Genomic DNA, 17,856 nt, shown 5'->3' with positions numbered 1-17,856 from the left:
TAAATTCATGTGTTAGAATTAGCTGTGCACATCATGTAGCATTTGAAAAAGGGTCACTGCTTATATCTCTGTAGAAACACAACATCCAGCTCTCTGAAGCAGCTCCCAGGAAATCCTTGTTTGAGAATTCGTGAACTCTTAGCGTCCACAATGGGGACATCCTGATTATACAGACAGAAGAATAGATTCAAGTATTCTTATTTATCTTCTTGACATTTACTTGGCCTTTTTAAAGTAGGGGAGCACATACTTAGGAGGAAGGGGAAGAGGACCAACATGGGGTTTGGGAAAGATAGAGGAGACCAACTCATTCTCTTACATAATAAGCTTCAAGAAACCTTCAGATTTATCCTATGTTATGCCTTTACAAAGTCAATGCACTGATTTTTAAGATATTCGAGGGATAAATGATTTTTTTCCAGTGGGTAACCATGAAGTTTGTCCACTACATCTAAATTTTAAAATCTATAGTTAGTCATAAAACCAGCTGATCCTTAATCATGAAGTATACAGCGATTCTACAATAAAGTAAAAGGGTAAAAATACAGAATGTAAAGTTAATTGCAGTAAATTATCTCTTAAGTGACAGAAGTGCTATTTTTATAAATCTATAGATAATATGTTGGAGAAAACCAAGGATTCTATGTGGTCGGTTGATTGGAGGAACTGTCACATAGGCTGAGTCATCCAGTGAGAGGGAGAACCAACAAAGTAACTGGGGGAGGTGAGCTCATGATAAGTCACCCTGTGCCTTCTAAATACTGTGAAATTTTAACCCATGACTCTGGGAACTTCTTAAAATCTTTGTGCAGACTATGAACACTTTTTTAAAAGATCATAAACTTTATTTTCTCATCTTGCAATTTGATCATGGAAGAAGCTCAGTCAATCCCCGTAACCGACAGCGATTTCCAGTATGTTCATAAACTCGAACAATTGTCACATGGGCACTGTTAAAAACATCATAAGATTAGTGCTGTGTCTGTGCATGTGAGTGCAGGAATGGCTGTCCCACAGCTCTCCTGTGCAGGGCAGAGGACGACTTCAGTTTTGGCTCTCTGACTGCTGTGGGTTCTTTGTAATGAGTTCACGTTGTCCAGCTTGTGGAGAAGCAGGTTTACCCACTGAGCCACTGCAGTGGGCTTTACTAAAACCGTGTAAAATAGTGCTAGGTAAATGATGCACAAATAAAGTTGAAAAGATATTCCTGGGCTACATGTCAAAGCCAATACATTTGCCTAGGAAAATCTGAAGTGGACTTATATTTTAAGATTGCACGTATACGCTTTTAAGTTAATAGTTAGATATAATCTGCTAAATGCATTTTGAAGGACAGAAAATAATTGTATCACAGGCATTACAATAGTGCTGCTCATACTTTTAAAAGTTACAATTATTTCACTTTTGCATTTTGTATTTATGGTTTCTATGGGTACAACCTACTTTAAGAAACGTGACTTATATAAATTGTGTTTACAAAAAACAAGTTAGGATTTTTGCTCTACTACTGAATTCTTTAAAGAACAATACATTTTACCATTCAAATTAAAGACAATGTAATTTTTTTTTCAACAACCTAACAAAATACCTACTGGAAGCAAATCAGGTTCTAAGTATCTTATGTTGTTGACTGTGGTAGGCCCAGCTGTTCTCTGTGGTACTGGAACTAGGTATGCCTTGTACATTTCCAAGAATAAAAGGAACTCAGACAGGATTCAGGAGACTGTCCACGAAACCCACTTCCTCCACTACGGCCCTATCCCCTACTGGTTTTCCTAAAAGCTATCAGAACCAGCACTCCCAGCTGGGGTCAGGTAGTGCAGCACATACATTCGATGGGGACATTTCACATGCAAACCACATAGCAAAGCTTTGCAACAGCTACAGGACATTTTTTTGGTACATTTAGAAATAGAACTCTTACATGCATAGACAAGAAGTACTCCAAGATCTGGTTATTTTGGATATAAATGTGCAATGGAAGTCTTTTAAGCAACGTAGTCCAGCTTGTACAAGATACCTTAGATAGCATAAAACTATAAAAATCTCCCTCTCACTCGAGTCAAGAAATAAATAGTTGCTGGTAATTGCATGGTCCAGGAAAACAGAATCTTTTCTTCATAATATTTATGGATGTCTAAAATGAAGTGAGTATATAACTCATCTAGGGTGGTAGGATATGTCCTATCACTGATGTAAGGAAAGAACTTAGATATATACAGTTTTAACCAAATTTAAAATTATCCTGATGGTAAAATCTCTTGCAGCAATGCCTAGTTTGAGATGACTACTCTTTGAATTCATCTTTCAGGGTTTTAATCAAGTAACTTATCTAACCAGTCCATTTTTCTATGCTGACTTGCTGTGCAACCATTCCATAACTCCCCATGAACTAGCCTTTGTTTCTATGCTCAAGTTCAAAGTTGTTTATCACTGTTCACATTCTAAGACAATAAATACCTCACTCTTCTTTACCTACTTAATCCCATGTAGCCACTATGCCCATGCTTAGTGCACAGATTTGGCTAGGAGCTGAAAGAAATGACATGTTAAAATCAACCCCTCCTTGTCAAATTGATATTATCAAATTGAGATTCAAATCACTTTAATTGTCTCAGACTTCACAGGAAAATACATTCTGATGGAGAAACGTTTTCTCACTTTGTTAGGAATGAAAAAGAAAAATTACTCTGTCTCCCAAGGAACCCAGATAATCCTTCACTAGTCTTCGATGAGAAATATACCATGTCACTTTTACCTGCTTTTCTTTATTGGGTTGGAGGGTTGGAGGAAAGAGGAAAAGATATAGTATAACTATCTAGGATTTTAGAAGCAGAAGCTCACCTTCTAAACTCCTTGTTTGCTGTTGGTGAGTTACTCAGTAGAAAGATTTCTAGACCATAATATCTGTGTTCAGGACATGCTTCCCAGCATTCTGTAAGGTGACAGACTTACAGCCCAGTAGCATGAGCAACATGCAATTAGTCACACTGAGAAGCCTGTGCAGCATTACAACCTGACTGGCTAATACTAAAGAGCCAGGTATCGCCTTTCAGTTAAAACTTAGACTCCTTAGTCAATTCTCTTCAGACGGAGATCTATGTTATTTGATTCTCTTCCAGAAATCCATAGAAAGGGCTAGAGGGAAAAAGATGACTTATGAAGAGTAACACTGAGGGGAGAACAAAAACAAGTGAGAGATTGCAACGTCCAGTGCACACCAGACACATGGAACCTCGCCCAACAGAATGACCCGGAATTGGTGGAAATAGAAAGCATGTTCTACCAGTGAGATGAGGTCTTACTGAGGAGGGTTCTTGGTCTTAGATCAAGTGTTACTGACATTACAACACAGATCTAGGGATTCAGCACTAGTGATGATCACACAGTGGAGTAATTTATCTATTTTCATTTCTGTGGGTAGCATTGTCACCTGTCCTCAACACACAAACCTTCAGAAGAGTAAGGCACGAGGAAGACCACATGAGTTGTGGCAGAGCCTCTGCATTTGCAAGAATCTTCTACAGGATTCTGAACCTCAGGGTTTGCCAGCAAGGCTTTATGGCTCTTCTAAAATATTAATAAATAATAGAATGTTGTTAACATTTCTATATACAATAAAATACATAGTGCCTCTGACACTTTACATCACAGAAGTCTTGTTCATAAGTTCTTGGGCCCTAGAATATGTCTCTTGAGAGGTGATTCGACCATTAGGAGGTAGGAACGGTGAGCAGGCCCTAGGCACTGCTCTGTAGACATGCCTTTGGTGGAGAATGGGGACTTTGACCTACTCTACACTATTTATTTTTAGCAGTGAAGTGACTGGCTTTACTTTGCTATGGAGCCTCAATCATGATGTTTCTGTCTAAATGTAAACCAAAGAAATGGGCTCCCATTGATTATTAACCAAAACTTTTAACACTAGGAGACAAAATAAAATTTTGCTATTTATAAATTGCAAAATTTATAGATTTTGATATAGTTACTGAAATTTGACAGATAAAGACTCTTTTGGCAAATGCAATAACTGACAGAGGGAGATGAAAAGATAGTATGTCCGTTCTTTTAATCTAGGGCTGCAAGGATAGTGTACTCGCATTCATAGGCATATACAATACAATTAGCACTAGATATACAAAACGTGTAAAAAAATGTACAGTATGTCCTGTAAAAAAGGGATAGCCAGTGTGCATATGCACAAGCATGTCTAAAAGGACAAGATTGAGTTTTCTTTTTCTACTTCTCAAGGTGAAATAACTGGCCAGGGGGAAATACCACAGATTTAAATTGAGATGCAAGCATGCTCTTTACCTTAGAGCATATGCTGAGATCTACACCTATTTGACCACTTGGTTACATTAGGACATTTGCTGTGCCATCTCCAGAGTTAAACTTCAGTGTGCAGAGATCTCATTTTAAGGAGGGGAGGGGAAGCCAGCCCATGAAATGCTCCTGTGCTTGGGACTTTCCCTTCCTGAAACCTAAATGGTGATAAGATCATATCCTTTCTCAAGGACAGAGACAAACGTTCAACACAGTAGGTTTCAGGTTTTAAATCTACAGCATATGAAGAATAATAATACATTGCTTAGTACGTTGTGTAAGGAAAAGCAATTTTATTTCTAACAAATTCTGCACTGAAAATAAACTACTGAGGCAAAACTAATAATATCCCTTCGCTCCTGACTGGGTTTCTTTAGTGCTAAGTAAAGGAGGATTGTGTTCCTGAGACTAGGGACCAAGGAGTGGAATGTCCTCTCTCAATATCTAGATGATAACATTTTCATACTGGTAATGTGTTCAACGTGTGCTATTCGTTTTTAGGAATGAAGTAAAGAAAATATATGTACAACATGCTTTTCTAATAGCTGGAGTTAAGTTTCTTTTATTTTTCAAAAGTGGTTATCATCAGCAAGGAGTTAGAAATAGAATCTTATTTGGAATGTGTACCTAGCACATGGAGACTTTTCAGTACCGAGAAAGAGGAGAAAGAAGATATCCCATGAGCAGGTTTCTGCCTCTAGACCAACCTTCACATTTCTTTTTCCCTTGGTCAGCACCTCCACAAAAGAAGATCATTTGGTGGGCTTTGTGGATTCTGAGATATCAGGACCCCACTCACATGGACCCTGGATTTCAGTGGTTTCAAGCTCTACTGCTTCACTCTTAAAAGTACAATAATCATGGTAGGTTCTCATCAAATGCCCCCTGAAATGAGTTTTCGGTGTGCTGTGAATCAAATCTGGCCCATTTCTTTTAGGTCTCAGCTATTTAGAATATGTGCTATTTGTGTCTCTGAGCATTTTAATGGCGCTCCAAGTCATGTGCAACTGCTCACACTGAGAATTTTGCCATTTTTCACAGTTCAGCTTTATAGACTTCTAGGAGTCATGTTACGTTTAGTAATCTTGCCTCAACAAGCTAAGAGAAAATGCCAGAAATTAGCACTCCTACTGTTCAGGAGAGTGTATTTTCTCTTCCTATAACTGCTTCAATTCCAGCACTTAGCAGGGAGACATTTAAATTTTTATTGTATTCCCTTCTATCAGAAAAAAAAAGAAGAATTTATAAGTTTGGCACTAAACAATCACAGAGGGAAGATGTGAAGTAAGGGTCCCACATTTTATACTGATGTCTAATGCCGCCATCAATAAATGCAGCCTGACACTTAGGACAAAACCCATCTACTTTCCCTGTGGCTTTGGGAGAATGTAACATACTCATTAAAAAATGTCCCACAGAATTTTCAAATGTCAAAATACAATATAATCATACGGAGAAAATCCTTCAAATTTAGTAATGGAAATTTCATAATACTGCTGAGAGAGAAAATTGCCAGTTTGTAATTGTGCCTCTTTCTCCACAGGTATCACTCATTACAGAACAAGAATAACATCACGATAATGAAATTCCTAAACAAGAAACATAGGGACGCATATCAGATGACCCACATTATAAACAAAGCGCTCCTCTGTCAACATTATTCTACCTTATAAACAAACCAATTATATATACTCTTTACATAGAAATATACAAATGTTTTGTGAACAAATATAAGGGAAATGCAAAGCTTGAGATACAAATTTATATACCAATAAAGGTACGAAGACTCTCAATAATACTCGGGAGCAGTCCATCCCATGATGCCTCGCATACCAAGGGATGTCAAAGCTCCGCCCACTGGCTTGGACATTTACTCACAGCTGAAGTTTTTCTGTTCTCTGGTCTGTCCCAGGTTCCCTTTTCCTCACAGAAAGCCTTCCTATTTGACAGGTACCAGACAACTCTAATCTCTGATCAACTGAAGCCTTCTAAGGGGAAAGAAACATAAGCAATGCTGACTCTGTGTTGTCTGAATTAGTCATCAAGGGGATGTGCATGGCATACAACACACCCCCTCCCCCCACTCCCAGGCCTGTCTTCTGCTATTTTCACTTTTATAGATGTCTCTTTATGGTCTCTGTTCTTTTTCAGACATCTTTTGTCTTCTCTATCACACTCAAATGATGATTTCCCTGAGCTATGACCATGACCTCCACCTTCACAAAATTTCCCTCTTAGCTGCACCTGAACCCCTTTTCTTCATTGCTTCAGGTCAAAGTAGTACTTCTGTACGAATACTAAGATTTCTACACACATTTGTGTACAATGTTAATTATAGCCTTTTTCTTCTATGTTAATCTTTCATTCCAAAATACATACATACATACATATATACATACATACATACATATATACATACATACATACATACATATATACATACATACATACATACATACATACATACATACATACACACATAAGAAAGAAGAGAAAAGGAAAAAAAAGCAAGCCTCCTTGAGTCCCATTGGTTTACCACTTGCTAGAATGTGTTTTGAAGGAGCTGACTTTCGCTCTTACGCCCATTCCAGTGTCCCTGTTGCTCCTTACCTCTCAGAATCCCAGTTCAGCTGGGCAGAAGCAGCTGTTTTGACTGACTGCACATTTGAAATTTTGTCATTAGTGAACATGACACTACAGTTCAAGTGTCTTTTCTTCCTTTCTCCCAAATGCCTTCTGTTTCCCCCAATGGGTCCCTCATGTTTGGGCACTGTTGCTCCTTAGGATCTTGCTCTGTGCTGTCATTTACTCTTGGGCAATGGGTCTTAGTTTTCTGATCTTGCCTCATGGCTATATCATGGTTCTAGCTGTAACTAGATTACATCTCTTGGCCTTGGTATTCTCTGAATTCCATTTGCGTTTGAATGTGGCTTGGTGGTTGTGTGTCTAGAATTAACAGTCCTTGATTACACAATAATCTGACTCCCCAACACTTTTTCCCAGTTAGTAAGGGAGTTACTGGTTGCCTCAGGCCAAATCTTAATTGCTGTTAGTCATATTTCCAAGCAAGTAGCTAGGCTGACTGACTCATGGTTCCTCAAAACTCAGAAGTTCTATCTTTGCTCCGCTGTCTCTTCTGATCTCATCATTGCTCCTAACTCCTCCTCCAACCTCCTCAGCACTACCCGTGTTCTCTCTCGACTCATTCAGGCTACCTTCCCCAAACCCAAACTGGATCTCCAGTTTCTCAATGCAATTTAATTTTGAATATAACGCCTACTTCTGTAGTAGGACTTATATCATCTTTATAAATAAACTTCTGGTCACCTTCCCAACTAAATGCTTTTATCATATACATACTAAAGCTCCATCTTAAAATTATACTAATTTCTTTTTATGTCTAGTAACCACCCAAGAGCACTACCATTAGGCCTGTTATCTATCTGAAAAGAGGTGTTCTCTGGTTTTTGCTTCAAATGAGTTGGCTCCTTTTTCATCAGCTCTTCCCACAGTATCTTCTTCCACGAAAAGTGATGGTGTGTGTAAGTTGCTATTTCAAATGATGCCTGTGTTACTAAAACAGTCTATTCACACCCATTACTGCGACTTGGACTAAAACCTTGATTCTTCCTTTCTATATTTCGGTCTCACAGGCACTTTCTTCTGCAGCAGCTACCTGAACCATCTCTGCTTTGTAGCGCTGATCTATACTACCAGGCACAATCAGAAGGGACCACTTAAACATGTTAAAACAAAGGGCATTCTGTGATAGGTCTACAGCACTTGACTTTTAGAAAACCTATGTGTGGCATTTAAAAAAAAAATGTCTCCACTCCAAATAAATTACCTTTACAAGAAGAGTCCCCAGTACTATTTCTATTTGTCTCAAGTCCTGATGGTCTGTAGGTGACACAAGAATACTGGCTGGTTTTGTGGGTCAACTTGACACAAACTGAAGCTATCACAGAGAAAGGAGCCTCAGTCGAAGAAGTGCCTCCATGAAACCCAGTTGTAAGGCATTTTCACAACAGTTGTCTTTGACATCAAAGGGGTTGTCTTAGTCAGGGTTTCTATTCCTGCACAAATGTCATGACCAAGAAGCAAATTGGGGAGGAAAGGTTTTAGTCAGCTTATACTTCCACACTGCTGGTCATCACCAAAGAAAGTCAGGACTGGAACTCAAACAGGTCGGAAGCAGGAGGCCTTGCAGAGATGTTACTGGCTTGCTTCCCCTGGCTTGCAAAGCTTGCTCTCTTATAGAACCCAAGAGTACCAACCCAGGGACAGCACCCCAATGGGCTAGGTCCTCCCCCTTGATCACTAATTGAGAAAATGCCATACAGCTGGGTCTCATGGAGGCATTTCCACAACTGAGGCTCCTTTCTCTGTTGTAACTTCAGCTTGTGCCAAGTTGACACACACAAGCAGCCAGTGCACAGGTAAAATGGCAGCTGAGAGATCCAAAGGAACTGTCAACTTTGCTTGTGGTTTCCCTTCCTAAGAATCCTCAAATCAAATCATATGTGGAATCCCTTCATACTCAGAGTAACTCACGAAAGGAACCTGGCCACTGGATTTTAAGTTTCAACGAATAATAGTATGTAATGAAACTGGTAAGGGGCTATTCTGCAGCTGTGAACCTGAAAGTGTTACCCTTTGTGGTCTCTGCCCACCAAGGTGATTTGAGGAATTCTTGACATCTTTGATGTTTTCCTTGTACACCTCTCTGTAAGGCTGGCTTCCTCTATGTGATGGTGACTGGTCCTATTCACGCCAATGGTGAATGCACTGTCAGTACCGTGGCTCTCTGGAGGAGTTACCTCCAACGGCTGAGTCGTCAATGCCTCTCTTAGTAGTGCCTGCCACCTTGCCCTTCACTTTGAGGTACAGACTATATGGAGTGTCCTGAATGTATACATGTCACAGAATATGTCTGTGGGGGAGGAGGTCCTGGCAGGCTATCTGATTGTGATAGTGGCTCCAGGGACACCGAGGAACCGTGAGCCTAGGAGCTCTTGGACAGGGAGGTGAGTGGAAAATTAGAAAGCAGCTCTTTAATTCCATTCGTTTCACAAAGACGGTCAAACTTTGAAAGACCGACTTCTGATCACTTTAACTTTGTCTATTTTTAACACTTTTTGATACATTTTTAAGCTTATAAACTTGTGTGTGTGTATGTGTATGTGTGTATGTGTCTGTGTGTGTATGTTTTGTGGGCGTGTGCAGTACAGATCAGGCTTGTGGCAATCAGAAATCACTTTTTCTTCTTCTATTATGTGGGTTGTTGGAGTTAGGAGCCAGGTAACTGGGCTGTGGCAATCTCCTTTACTTGCTGAGTCATCATGCCAGTTTAAATTTTAACAAGTGTGTGTGTGTGTGTGTGTGTGTGTGTGTGTGTGTGTGTGTATGTGTGTGTGTGTGTGTGAAATTATTCATTCGCACTTTCATGTTCTGCATTAGTGATTGGCAATTTGCATCTGTTACTCCTAAAAGAAATTAATACTGGGATTTCTGACAAGTGTTGTGTCTCAAAAACATACTGGCTGGACATCCTAGTTTGCTACACCTTTAAATGTAGCACTTTGGAGGCACAGGCGGGATTTTGGTGAGATCAGTCAGGTCTATGTATTGAGTTCTATCATAGCCAGGCCGACTGAAAAATCTCTATCTCAAAAGAAAAACAAAATAAATAAACAAACAAACAAACAAACATATAATGAATTAAAGTGTCAGATCTAAAATAACGCTCACGGTCAGGGTTACTTAGCATTGCACATGAAAGAGTTTATTGGAGGCGGATTCTGAAAGGTTCTAGATGCTTTCAGGACTGTTTTCTGTTTTTCAAAAAGAAAGCCCTGCATTCCCAGGGAAGCTTTCCAGGGGAAGGTTAGGATTTAGTCTCCACAGCCAGAATTCCAGAGAGCCAGAGAAATGAACTCTGTGTCCACGTAAGGTCCTGGAGTGTAAGTGGAGCAGTCGCTCCTGGCCACAGCTCCCAGCTCCAGAGCATGGAAAGCTGTTCCACACAATAATTCTCATCTAGAAAACAATCGGCATTTTTGTTCATTACTTTTTTTTCATGAGACAAAAAGTAAATTTTGAACACTAAAATTCAAATGTTACTAGGCACTCCCTTTCAGTGGTAAATTCTAATTAAATTCAAGAATAAAGCATTCAATTGGAGAGAAATGTTAAAATATGGAACTGAGACTTACCCTACAAAATCTTCCATGTGGAAGATTTGTTCTTCTTGTTCAACACACCCCTGTGACCAGCAAACGAGGAGCCCACAGCAAACATTCGATTTTGTTCAAACAATAAACATTCCACACAAAATTGGGAGTCAAGTGTTATAACCCTCTGGTGTGGTTTGAATATAAACAGTTTCCCTTGGGTGTGTGTGTGTGTGTGTGTGTGTGTGTGTGTTTTGTTTTTGTTTTTGTTTGTTTGTTTGTTTGTTTTTTCTTTTTTCTTTTTCGGAGCTGGGGACCGAACCCAGGGCCTTGCGCTTCCTAGGCAAGCGCTCTACCACTGAGCTAAATCCCCAACCCCTGGGTGTGTGTTTTTGAGTACTTGGTCTCCAGGTGATCCCCATGCTGGTCATTGTGCTGGTCACTATGCTGGTCATTGTGCTGGTCACTATACTGGTCACTGTGCTGGTCACTGTGCTGGTCACTATGCTGGTCACTCTCCTGGTCACTGTGCTGGTCACTCTCCTGGTCACTGTGCTGGTCATTCTGCTGGTCAGTCATGAAGATTATAGAGCCTGTAGGAGGGGAAGCCTTGGACTTTGGGATTTTCTAGCTCACCCTATTTTCTCCTCCAACTCCTCCTTCTCCTCCTTCTCTTCCTCTAACTTGTTCTCTTCCTTCTCCTCCTCCAACTCCTTCTCCTACTCCTGTTGCCTCTCTCCCTCTCTCCTCTCCCCTCCTTTTGGTATGCAAGCCCTCTCTATTTCATGTGTGTGCTTGAAAATGTGATCAGCCAAGTTCTGGTTCCTAACACCATGCTTTCCTTGGCTGTTGCCAAGACATTCCATCCCGAGGATTGTCCCTCCAAGCCTGAGAGCTAAAATAAACCCTCTCTACTCTGAGATGCCTTGTATAGAGTATTCTATTACAGCAGCAGAAAAGCAACTAGACAGAAAAAGGGTGTTGAGGCAGTGTTTTTTAACACCTCTAATTCCTGAGTATAGGAGACTACCAACTGGACCAACACTAGATTTAACTTCGAACTTCAGTTAGGATGGCAACGGTAGGGGTTTCTAAAACACTATAAAAGCAACCCATAAAAACATAAAAGTAACTGGATATATCAACTTGTTTATATATGGGAAATTTTAAATGAAAAAAGAAAACGCACAACTCTATTTTGTTTTTTGGAATGCTCTGTGAAAATAAATGTTTTTAAAGGTAGGTATTAGACTTTTAAATTCAAAAGAGTATATAATCACGAAATCAACTATTTAACAGAAAAGCCATCCGGGAATTTTATACAAGGTAAAACAGAGGAAAGAAATGGTAAATTTCAGGGTAGGGTCACTGTCTTAGAGTTTTACTGCTGTGAACAGAAACCATGACCAAGGCAACTCTTATAAGGATTTAATTGGGGCTGGCTTACAGGTTCAGAGGTTCAGTCCATCATCATTAAGGCGAGAAAGCACGGCAGCATACTGGCTGACATGGGTCAAGGGAGCTGAAAGTTCAACCTCTTTTTCCTAAGAAAGCAGCTAGCTAACAGAAGACTAACTTCCAGGCAATTAGGACAAGGGTAGCAAGGCCCACACCCACAGTGACACACCTACTTCAACAAGGCTAAACCTTCTAATAGTGCCACTCCCTGGGCCAAGCAGGTACAAGGCATCACAATCATGGAAACAAAACAGAAATTTTGGAGTTGACAAATGCTGTTGTTGTTGTGGGTTTTTTTTTTTGTTTTGTTTTTTTTCCCCCAGAAGTTTTTGCACATGGGCTCCTTGGTTATATTTTTAACTTAATTTATTTCTTGTTTTCCTTTTCTACGTCAAAGAGGCAGAGATTGAACAATGAATGAACAAATGTAACTTTTTTGGATTAATTATGTGAGAAGGAAGAAGTCAATAGGCCCACTTGATCCCAGATTTTGTTGGGTTTCCCAATTATGCAAGAGTTACTCGGTATCCTGGGAAATGTGTGTTTAAGTGGACAGCACAAATTTTGAGCTTCCTGGATCACCTTGATATATTACAGTGGTAAATCCTGCTGACTCTGCTGATTTGACTTTGCCAGATCAGGTGTTTTGCAGTTGCTGGTGGTGGTGGTTTTGTTTTATGAAAAATTTGAATTATTTATGCTTTGAGGTAGATCCAGAGATCACACGCCCCATTAAAATTTCAAGTCAAATGAAGGTGTGCTCATTTAACAATCACTCTTCTGTAAGGCTAGACTCTCTGACAGGAGCCAGTGCCTCCTCAGATCAAAGGTTTCAGAACTAGTCAAACATGACAGTCTCTGTCACCCTGCATCTCTGTTTCCACAGATGGTGAAACTAAGGATGAAGCCAAACCAGGGGCAACGAAGGTAAGACCCTTTAAAGGCAAACTGACAAATATGTAGTTTCGACCCCCCCAAAATAACTGAAAAACAAAAATATAGTTTCCACCAAAATAAAAAAAAAACAAACAACAACAACAACAGAACAGACAAAAGCCAAACATTTTGCTGAAAAATAAAATAGGCTTTCATAAAGCTATGAGATGTTTGTTTAAATGAAGAAAATGTTTGGTAATACAACTATTTGGTATTAAAAACACATTTTAAATTAGAAAGTGTTTTTATATGAAAAACCACGGAGACAACAATAATATTTTTATCATAAAATTGACACTTAAAACAATAAATTTTCATTATTATTTCCCAATTAATGATTAAATATTTCTAATCTCTTCTAATGTCTTCCCCAGATTCTGTACAGATTCTGCAGATCAAAACTCAGTTCTCCTTCTAGCATAGTAAGCATTCTAAACTACTGCCTGATCTCTAGTCTCTACCTTGTTTTTTAACCATTAAATTTGGCTAAAAAAAAAAAAAATCAGACAAACAAAACCCCCAAACACTGTAAATCCTTTTGTCTAATAAGTTTTTTTGTTTCCTGTTTGTTTTACATTTAATGTTACCAATGAACTCTAATTTCAAAAGAACCTTCAACTGCCTTCAACATTTACTCTGACTTTAAACATGGCTTTCCTTAATCCTCCCAGTCCAAACTGTTTTGGTAGAAAAGGCTCAAAAACAAAGTCTCCTAACTCAGCTGGATGCTTGCTAAACACAGTGTCCTCGATTATTTACTGTCTCACTGCGTGTAGGGCATATCCACATATGAAGATACTTTGAAACATGAACCTGCAAAGAGCCAATTTGCCTTCTCATGTGTGCACATTTGAGTTCACGTATGTGTGTGTGTGTGTGTGTGTGTGTGTGTGTGTGTGTGTGTGTGTGCGCGCGCGCGCGCACGCTTGTGTAAGAGAGAAAGAGGAAGAGAGACAAAGAGGCAGAGAGTCACAGAGAGAGACAGAGACAGCACATAAATGATGTGGATACACTATAAAAACACATATGTTTTGGTGTTCTATATGATTGTATCCTACAGACACATAGATATCACCCAAAAGATACATAAGACATGTCAGCAGTTCAGCACAATCTGGCTTTGCCAGTAAATTTAAACAAGAAAGGCAAACTCTGACCTCCTTATACATAAATCTAAGGTTACCTTAGTAGAAATACTCATTATATATTGTATATGGGAAAGGTGATATTTAAACTTGATATTACTGACTACAGACATGTTCAAATATATTATACAATATAAACTGGGAAAAGATGAATGTCTTCTTAACAAATAATTATTACCATTTCTTTCTATGTAGACTTTCAGAAATTAGCAGTCTTAGAGACCACTGAAAGTATCTCCTTCATGATCAACTTTGGGCTGAACTTCTCGGTCTGATAACAAACTAAGTTTAAAGAAGAAAAACCTATCATCACTGCCCTCCTTATGATTTCAAATAGCATATGAGAGGAGGAAGTAGAGAAGCCCATTAAGGAAGCTTATCTCCTTTTGGGAATATGTGCTATTTTATAGATTTATTCATTTAATCTAGATGTATTGATTGATTGATGATTGATATTTTATGTGTATGTATGTGTGGAGAGGGTGCATCCATGTGTACCACATGTACACAGTTGCATAAGGAGATCAGAAGAGAACATGACCACAGTTACAGGCAATTTCAAACTGTGATTTGGTTTCTGAGAACAGAACCAAGTCTTCTGCAAGAGGTCCTAGGAACTGCTTTTAATGCTAGGTCATCTTTCTATTCTCTCTATTATTAATATTATTTTACATCTAGTGAGTTGGATGATTTTTTTTTCATTACACGAATATGGCCTGCATAGCCTCTCTGGCTCTGGATAGATAGGAGACATTCCTACCTGCCTCAGAGATTATATGATCACAAGGATATTCTACCCCAAATGAGCCTGTCAGTCACCTTGACAGGCAAATATTGCTCAGGAAAGCTGTCTATTATAGAGACTTCAAGTAACATGATATACCTGACTACATTAGAAAGACTGGCAGAGAACTTTCTCTTTTGCAAGATATGAATAGGTACCCCTACGATCCACTCCCTGGACTCGGCAGCTTGCAGATCCTTCTGGCTAAGTGTGGACTCAAAAAAGTATAAGGTTTTACTTTTCCTAAGACTGGCTAAAATGCTAAGGTTTTTTGCTTGGAATCTCAAGCATTCTTGTGCTCTCTGGATACACTCACACCCCCCCACCATGCAGTTACATATGGACCAGTTGAGTCGGCCTGCATTCATGACCTCTATTTCAGAAGTCATACCCTTTCATCCCATCCCTCTCCTCCTGCTGTGGCTAAGATCTCCAGTTCTTCTGTTCTTTTGCACTTATCTGTAAACTCTAAATTGTCCTTAAGCTTCCTTCTAAGTCTATTTTCAAATTTATCTGAGACTATGAACTGGCAAGAGTCCCTGTTCTCGGTGACAATCTGATATCTTGAAATATAAATGGATTGGATGGCTTAGAACAACTCATATTACTCAACGGACCTTTGAAAAAGATTCTGCAAAAAGTACCCTTATATGAAATTAAAACATTATGTAGGGCCCATACATTGACTAAAATAACTAATAATAGGTGAGTTGAATATGGTTGCATGTTTGGAGAGTTATGCATTAATTTTTCTCACCCCACTACACCCCAGGAAAACCCTGTGAGACAGGCACAATACATCCAGGAAGAACTGACAATACAGCATAAAGATTTCTCGTCCACAGTCATTCAACCAAACACCAAGAAGACTTGATTCAAAGTAGATCTTTTTTAACCCTCTAAGCTATTCCATCATTTGCCCCACATTTGCAGTTAATGTACAAATTGAGCAAAGTATAACTATTCTGTAATATTCTCAAGTTAAACACCATGAGAACGAACAAGGGCCCAGCTGCGGCCACTTCCTAGTTAGACACCATTAAAGCTTTACTGCAAGAGCTGGGATAACAGCAGCTGCAATTGGGGTGAAGCCTAATTTAGCATTCATCTAACCTCTGTCCCCAGACTGCTTGTGACCGAAGGTTTGGCAGAAAAAGAAAAGAAGGGAAAACAAAATAACATCAGAAAAAGTGAGATGCTTCTTTATTTTATCAACACTTGCTGGTGATTCTTTCATAATTGATAACACGATATTTTTTTTGGAACCCTAATCTAGAAACATTGTATCCAGAAAAACATGGAAAGCAAGTGGGCGGAAGTGGAATCTCCTAGGATCCTCAGACAGAGGTGGATGTGATGAAAAGCAGAGCACATATCCACATGCTCAAAGACCAGCGAATCATTGTACGGTTTTGTGTTCACTGGCTTTAATTGTTTTCCTAAGACTATATTTTGATCATACTCATGCTTCTGCCCAACTCCTCCCAGACGCTCCCCCCCACATCCCTACCCAGCCTAAGGTATGTACTTTGTTTTACTAAAACAAAATTAAATCAAAATCCAGTCAAAAAAATTGAAAGAAAAAAATTATCAAACTAAAATGAGACAAAAAACATACAAAGAACCTGGAATCATTCAAATTAAACGTACTATTTTCTAACTCTACCAGTGGAGAAATAAAAACAAAATGTGAATAAACAAGTGTATTCCTTCCAAATCTAACAGGTTTTCTATAACTGCTCCAACTAAATATTAATTTCTTAAATGTTTCAGAAATTCCTAGGTTTGTGCGAACAAGCTGTGTTTTCAGATCAAGAATCAACGCTGAACAAAACAAAGCAAGACTGAATCGCCATACAGAGTTCTGTCTTAGGACAGCGGGGAGAGCTCTGCAACCTGCTGCGTAGGCCCAGCTCACAGCTAGGCGAGTACGATGTGGATTCTATGTACATGTGCTGAGAACGAAGTTTATCAAAGACGCCACATAGTCAAAACGCACTTCTGTCAAGTCGCATGCAAGGAAATTAAGAAGAACTAGCATGGTGGGGCACTTAATAAACACAGTTACTAAGCAGAAAGACACAGAGGATAGAGTCTATTAGTGTAGTAATCCCAAGCAGAGAAAGAGCGAAAGTCTTAGGGTTCAGATGAGAAAGAGCCAGTGGCATTCAATAAACTGAAACGAAGTGTAGCTGGCAGAGCAGAGCAATCAGGCAAGAGACCCAGGGGTGGTGATGGGGTTCTGCTCTGTCACTCAAGGCTAACAGGTCCCCTAGAGGACACAGACACTGAAGGCTTTTGAAAGGTACAGGGACATGATGACAAAATAAAATAATAAAATATTTAAAATTATGACAGCAAGTAGGAAAATATTAACTTTTATAAATGTTTTTACTAATAGAATTTAAAAGAATTAAGAGATTATGGTTTAAAAGCAGAGGAATTCCATACTTAGATAAGGCACTAGATAGACTGATTCTTTTAATAGATTCATTAAAAGTAGAAGCTATCTGTTTTCAAAGAAAAAAGTTAGAATTAATTAAAATTAGAGAAGAGCTCTTGACCTTATATAAAAGAATAATTTCAAAGTTACATTTCCTATCACACGTATGACCAATTAATCAACCTTATAGAAAGGTACATGTTAGAAGCAATTAGTTGTTTATTTTGTTACAATTTACAATTTCATGAACAGGGTTTTTCCCAGAGGAAGAAACACTTGCCTGTCTTAGGTTGAGCACAATTAATGTGTTAAAATGACTGTTTTGGAAATATGATTAATAATCTAGGAACAGTAACCAATGTCCCATGTCTGCAGAAATTTCTCTACTCTGAAAAACAGTGAGAAACAGGGAGTGGTTAACCTTAGAAACCTTCTGGAGCCTATGTTCTAACTTACAGCTCTCAAATAAGAGAGGATATGGAATGTCCCGAGATTTCATGTAAAATTCTCAGAAAGACTGAATATCTCTAATGTGCAGAAGAGTATTTTTTGTGGAAAAACAAGTCAGGCTCCTAGACTTTTTTTGTAGTT

At 39.0% G+C, this 17,856-nt stretch overlaps 1 protein-coding gene across 1 annotated transcript in view; it reads right to left on the bottom strand.

The window, feature by feature from the left end:
* Positions 1-17,856, bottom strand: part of Gbe1 (1,4-alpha-glucan branching enzyme 1) — a 262,662-nt gene that overhangs the window by 41,938 nt on the left and 202,868 nt on the right.

The sequence above is a fragment of the Rattus norvegicus genome, chromosome 11 (assembly GCF_021556685.1).
Source record: "Rattus norvegicus strain SHRSP/BbbUtx chromosome 11, alternate assembly SHRSP_T2T, whole genome shotgun sequence".
Taxonomy (NCBI): domain Eukaryota; kingdom Metazoa; phylum Chordata; class Mammalia; order Rodentia; family Muridae; genus Rattus; species Rattus norvegicus.
The sequence above is the reverse complement of the archived record's forward strand: the minus strand, read 5'-3'. Positions and strand labels throughout refer to the sequence as shown.